The sequence below is a fragment of the Primulina tabacum genome, chromosome 8 (genome assembly GCF_025594145.1).
Source record: "Primulina tabacum isolate GXHZ01 chromosome 8, ASM2559414v2, whole genome shotgun sequence".
NCBI classification, from domain to species: Eukaryota; Viridiplantae; Streptophyta; class Magnoliopsida; order Lamiales; family Gesneriaceae; genus Primulina; species Primulina tabacum.
The window spans coordinates 37,725,083-37,731,595 of record NC_134557.1 but is presented as its reverse complement, the minus strand read 5'-3'; the positions used below and the strand labels follow the sequence as shown (position 1 = coordinate 37,731,595).

Here is a 6,513-nt window from a genome sequence, read left to right as displayed (position 1 = left end):
CTGACTGTTAGCCTCCCAATTAATGGCAATAATATGGCATTAACAGCTTTTGTTCCATGTTAAATGCTTCAGTTACAAGTCATGAGCTGAATTAGTAACTGTCGGCTGGAATCTCGTTCTTCTGCTGCTGGATTTTATCTGTTGTCTGCTGCTGGATTCTAATCTGCTGGAAAAATACCAGCTTCTGAAATATTAGCTTCTGCTAGAATTTTGCATTGCTGCATGAACTGCTACTATCTTCTGAAATATTAGCTTGTACTGGAATTTTGCATTGCTGCTGAGATGCTGGAAATTCGAGTTCTCAATTAATCTCAAATTACATTATGATCTCTAACTAATTTCTATCCGTTATTATTAAATTAAATATAAAATTAATCATTTAATAAAAAAATCTTATATAAATTATAATTATAATTTATATACACAATATGTACGCATAATGAAACGTCTTGCTCGTTTTTAAAAGTGCGAAAATATTTTTTTTAAAGGCTAGCATTAATAAATCTACATTTAAAATAATCATATTTATTTGATCACAAAAATAGCGCGGTTTAAAATAACTAAACTCGTCCAAAACCACGTAAACGTAAACGTGTAATAATCATAAAATCATCATCGTAAGAAAATGTTATCTCCTCTCAATTGCATAAATCGTAATGCGGAAAACATGTGGTCCTCGGGTTGTGTCACCGCACCAGGTCTGCCTACTCAGAGTTCGGCACCTCCAGTCTCCTCAAAACTTTTAGCTCATCTGCATCATACACGCCTTTTGAGTCTAAAGACTCAACACACCTGTACCCGGAATAACAAGTACATATACATAGCACACAGAAGTGAAAAATATCGTACTCAACATATCTTTCATGAACTTAAAAGCATAACGTAAAAGTGTTGTGTAAAATCATATCGTGTCAAAGCATGTCATCTCATGTCATCATATACGTAAACGTGTCGTATCCTTTCAAAACATGATAATAATCATAGCATGTATCATCGTATCAACATATACGTGTTAAAGCATGTCAACTCATGTCATCATATACGTAAACATTTCCTTTTTAATTGAATTCAGTTTGTTAATTGTGACTTTCTTATCAGCTCTATCGATGGATCCATCTATATGTAACCGTGGTACCCGGCGGCGAGGGACATCAGCGACAGCATTACCCGTCCACTGAGCCCGGGCCTCAGCTCATCATATCTCATATCATCGTATACATATACATCGTCAGTCACAACCAAATCCCATCCTTCAAAATAGCATCATAATCATCACTTAATAAAAACATGTATATACGTAACTTTTTCTTTAAACCAAGCATGCAATGTATTTATCGTAATTCCATAAAATTCATGAACGTGATTCATAAACATTTAAAAACATGATAAAATGTGCTCAGGGTACTGCCAGGACCAAAATCTCACCACGGGTGCAAAATGACCATTTTGCCCCTGGAACCCAAAAATTTCCGCTTTGCCGCTAGACGTAAAATTTCACATTTTTGACATTTTCTTAATTCCATTGACTCTAACATGTCCCAAATAATTATTTAAGCCTACAAGAATTTTCCCTTATTTTTATTTGGCTTAAATCGATGAATTTTAAATTAATCTTTAAATATAACATATTAATGTGTTTTAATCCCGAATTAAACCAAACCTTAGCATAAAATTCCCAAATTAAAAACTTAGACTTCTAATAATTATTTGAGCTTAAATATAATTTTTTCTAATTTAATTAATCTTAAATCTAGCGTTTCAAATAATTCTGTAATTAACATTTTGTGCGGCGACTAAATCCCGGATAAATCTAAAACTCATTATTTTGATCCGAAGCTTACCAAATTCCTTAAAATATCCCAAAACATATTTAAAAGCATCCCTAGACGTAAACTCGAGCCCATTTTATAATTTAACCGAATTGTTTTAAAACTTGGACCGGTGTCCGATTTTAACCCGAATCGACTCGAAACTTAACCAAAACTTCCCAAACTTAAATCGTGACTTAAACCCACCTGACCTCCTCCGTTCCAGATCACTAATGACCCATGGAAACAAACTCAAATGTTGCTGGAAATTTCCAGCACACTTGCTTCCAACAATAACCCAACAAGGCTAGATTATTTCCTTCCTAGCTCGACTCCGGGCTGGACCCCAGCCTTGAACTAAACCATCCTAGGACCAAGACCAGCTCACGGACCCCCCCTTGGACCGACCCAAGCATGCCCTAAACCCCCAAACTCACGGACGTGCCCACAACTCAAACCACTCCACCTTCAAACCGCCCGCGTCCAACCGTGCACTAACCCCGTCGAACCACTTAAGGGTCAATACCAGCAACTTCCAGCCTTCACCCAGCCCTGTCACAGACCCACAAGGGTCGGCTCGTTGGCTGGGATCGAGCCATGGTCGGCTAACCACCCAAACGCCTCGATCTATCCCTCAAACGTATAACCCCGCTAGACCCGAGCATTTCCCGATCGAGCTTGACAACCTCGACACTTCAGCACCTAGACATCAACATCCACGACCTGCACAGCCCCCTCACATCACAAAATTAACCGCCCTTGCACAAAAATACTGAAAACGTGAACAAACTTCAAAACCATGCAAGTTTCATGACAAAATTGTAACAAAAACATAACCACAAGGAGGATCCTTAAATTTTCGAACACACACATAATTTTCAGTATACTATGGCGTGTATGAGAGAAAATGAGGGATACGAGTGTGCCTTGATGATTTGATGAACAAAAACGAGACGAGGGACACGCCGAGAGGATTTTCTCTTGAACAAAGGAGCTTGGCCGAGAGGTGCATCCATGGAGGTGCTGAAACACACGTAAAAATAAAGAAGGGGAGAGGGGTTGTCGGCTGGTGGGTATAGATTTAGGTTTAGTGGGTCTTATGCATTTATTAAATAGTTAATTAATAGATAATGGGATTTAATTGTCATTTAAGAGTTTAAAAAGATATTTAAGTCCAATAAGATTAAAAGTAGACCTATTGAATCTAAACACATTCTCGAAAAATATTTCGTGTTGGAAAGTTTTTGGAAATATTAGCCGAACCCTCAAAAAGTCCCTCGACTCGATAAAATTTACGTACCGTTAAAAATTAAAATCATACGGGTAAAAATACTCAATAAATCTCATTTCCTGAAAAATACCTTTAAAACATCTTATATTAATTAATAAAAATTAATCATGTAATAAAAATAATTTTCTTGAAAATTCTCCGGTCTCCGTTCCTCGTTCGAACACGAAATGAAACTTAAAAATCTTTAATGCATGGACCTTAAAAATTTCATGAATTAAATCCTACCATTAAATAAATATGCATAAAATGCATAAAAATAATTAAACACAGATTAATAAAATAAACATGCATTTTATGATTTAAAAGAATTTAATAAAATACCAAAAAAATTAATAATTTGCATACACGTGGTACACGTGGATTTTTCGATTTTCGGGACATTACACATAATTTACTAGTATATATGATGAGTCAGTTCACTAATATTTATGTTATAATTGTTATTAGTCATATTCTATAGTTTGATTGGATTCAGAAGTTTTATTAATCATGGTTAGTTTTCCAAAGTATGCTTATCCCTTACTACGGTAAAATCCAAATTCATATGTATCTATATCTATATATATTTCGATTATATATATATATATATATAATTTAAAATATAATAAGCATGATAATTTATTTGGTCGTTTTCTTTTCTTGGATTAATTAATTCCACTGGATCGACGGGAAATGTAGTTTAATTCCTAAGAAAATTCGGTAAAATGAACATTTAATTTAGTCACATATTTGGATGTAGGAGGAGGTTCTTCGTATCAAGGACCTTTCGTGATGATGCTGCTCCTCCTACAAGAGAACCTAGTTTCCTCGAGGTAGGGTACTATAGATTTTTTTTATGTCAATTTGATTTATATTATAATATAAATAGGATTGGTGGAATACTTAATTGAAATTGGAAATTATTATGTTATTAATGCAAGTTTATATTGCAATTTGAAATGATGAAAATGAGAGAGAAAAAAAAAATCAAAATACCAAGACTTCTATTGGTCTCTTCTACAGATGATACCAACGGAAAATTTAGGGTCCGTTTCCAGTAAGTGTCACTAGTCCAGACGCAGGTTTTGAAATTACCCTGAGCCTGAAATCACAAATAAGATCGTTAGAAGGAGGCCAGGAGGGTGACCTGACGTAGCCTTCCGACGCTCAAGTCAGAGACTGAGGATATATGGGGGGAGCAACTAAGGGTGCTCCTGAAAACAATAAAGTGAATGAATGAATTAACACTCAAACTTGGTATTTATAAGAGAATACATGGCATTTGATGGGCCTGTCTTCCATTAGGGCTACGGATGAGCCAAGGGTAATGGGCCCATCCATGGGGTATCACCAGTCTCCCCCTCCCGAGTCGAACTGAATCGCATGTTTGAAGTTCGATTAATTGTGTTGTCCTCGGTTTATGGGGCGTGAATTGTGCATTTTCTTCCTGCCGTTCGTCAGTATCCAAAACTTTGGAAACAAATCAAGCGCAATCCTGCTCTGCGGGGAAAGATTTGATATGGGCTTCCTCCCTACTCTGGTCACCTGCTTACTTCATTGTCACTTCTCCCATACAGAATTTCCACTGCAATTCATTCACCAGCTCTCCATCACATGGTAACAGCACGCTCCCACATACACTCGCCTCACCCTCGCCCAACCACCTAGCCCTCACGCCCTCGCCCAACCACCTTGCCCTCTCGCACCTGCGCCACACCTTCGTCTCGCCCTCGCCGAACGCCCGCGCGCCTGCCCCTTCGAACGCTCGCCCCACAACCCAGCCTCGCCCACAGCCTCTCGCCCAGCCGCCTCTACCCTGCCGAGGGCTCGCCCTGCGCGCATACCCTCCAACCCTCGCCCTGCCCACACGCTCGCCCTGCCCGCACACTCGCCCTTGCACCTCCTCGCAGCTCTCATTCTCGCTCGAGCGCCCGCCCGCATGCTCGCTCTCGCCCCTCCTCGCTGCTCTCTCCCTCGCCTGAGCGCCTGCCTGCACGCTCGCCTAGCCTCGCCGCATCGCACAGCCTCGCCCATGACAGCGCACGCTCGCCCGAGTGCTCACGCTCGCCTAGCGCCCCTCGCCCAGCACGAGCGCTCCTGCCTCGCACGCCAAGCCCCCACTACATTACCGGGCAGGTCGATCCCTGCGACCTGACTGGGCAGGTCGATCCTCGTAATTTTCGTAGCGGCAAACATAATTCGTTATCGACGAACCAAATAAATTTTTCTAACACCTTCTGCCCTCGTTGCCCCAATATTCAAGGTCCTCTACTAAGCTTTTGAAGGAAATAATTCTCATTTCCCCGTGCCCTTGACTCCTCTGCAAGAATAGTCCGTAGCAGGAAAAATAAAACTTCAACCTCCTCACCCTCTAACTCCACTGCTAGGCGATGCCTTAACAGAAAAATAAAACTCTCACCTCATCATCTCGTAACTCCTCTGCTAAGCCGGGTCTTAGCAGGAAAAATCAAACTCTCACCTCATTATCTCACAACTCCTCTGTTAAACCGGGCCTTAGCAGGAAAATAAAAATTCTTCACCCTCACCCTCTAATTCCTCTATTAGGCGACGTCATAGCAGGAAAATAACAATTTTCTCCTCCCAAACTCTGCTCCTCTACTAGACGATGCCTTAGTAGGAAAATAAAATTTTTATCCTTCCTCACTCTGCTCCTCTGCTAGGCGATGCCATAGCAGGAAAATAAATTTTTCTCTTTCACAACTCTGCTCCTCTGCTAGGCGGTACCTTAGGAGGAAAATAAAATTTTTCTCCTCCCCAACTCTGCTCATCTGCTAGGCGATGCCTTAGCAGAAAAATAAAATTAATTCTCCTCCTCCACTCTGCTCCTCTGCTAGGCGACGCCTTAGCAGGAAAATTTAATTTTTCTCTGGCCAAACTCTGCTCCTCTGCTAGGCGATGCCTTAGTAGGAAAATTTAATTCTCCTCCTCCACTCTGCTTCTTTGCTAGGGGATGCCTTAGCAGGAAAATTTAATTTTGTCTCTACTCCGCTCTGCTCCTCTACTAGGCAATTCCTTAGTAGGAAAAATAAAATTTTCTCCTCCACTCTGCTCCTCTGCTAGGCGACGCCTTAGCAGGAAAATTTAATTTTTCTCCGGCCAAACTCAGCTCTTCTGCTAGGCGATGCCTTAGCAGAAAAATTTAATTCTCCTCCTCCACTCTGCTCCTCTGCTAGGCGATGTCTTAGCAGGAAAATTTAATTTTGTCTCTACTCCTTTCTGCTCCTCTACTAGGCGATGCCGTAGTAGGAAAAATAAAATTCTTCTCCTCCACTCTGCTCCTTGCTAGGCGACGCCTTAGCAGGAAAATTTAATTTTTCTTCGGCCAAACTCTGCTCCTCTGCGAGGCGATGCCTTAGCAGGAAAATATAATTCACCTCCTCCACTCTGCTCCTCTGCTAGGGGATGCCTTAACAT

At 40.6% G+C, this 6,513-nt stretch overlaps 1 long non-coding RNA gene across 1 annotated transcript; it reads right to left on the bottom strand.

Moving 5' to 3' along the window:
- Positions 1-437: 437 nt before the first annotated feature.
- Positions 438-2,888, bottom strand: LOC142552518 (uncharacterized). Its single transcript, XR_012821823.1, has 2 exons — positions 2,735-2,888; positions 438-751 (listed from the first exon to the last, which is right to left on the bottom strand). It is a non-coding gene; the product is annotated as an uncharacterized LOC142552518 (long non-coding RNA).
- Positions 2,889-6,513: the final 3,625 nt, after the last annotated feature.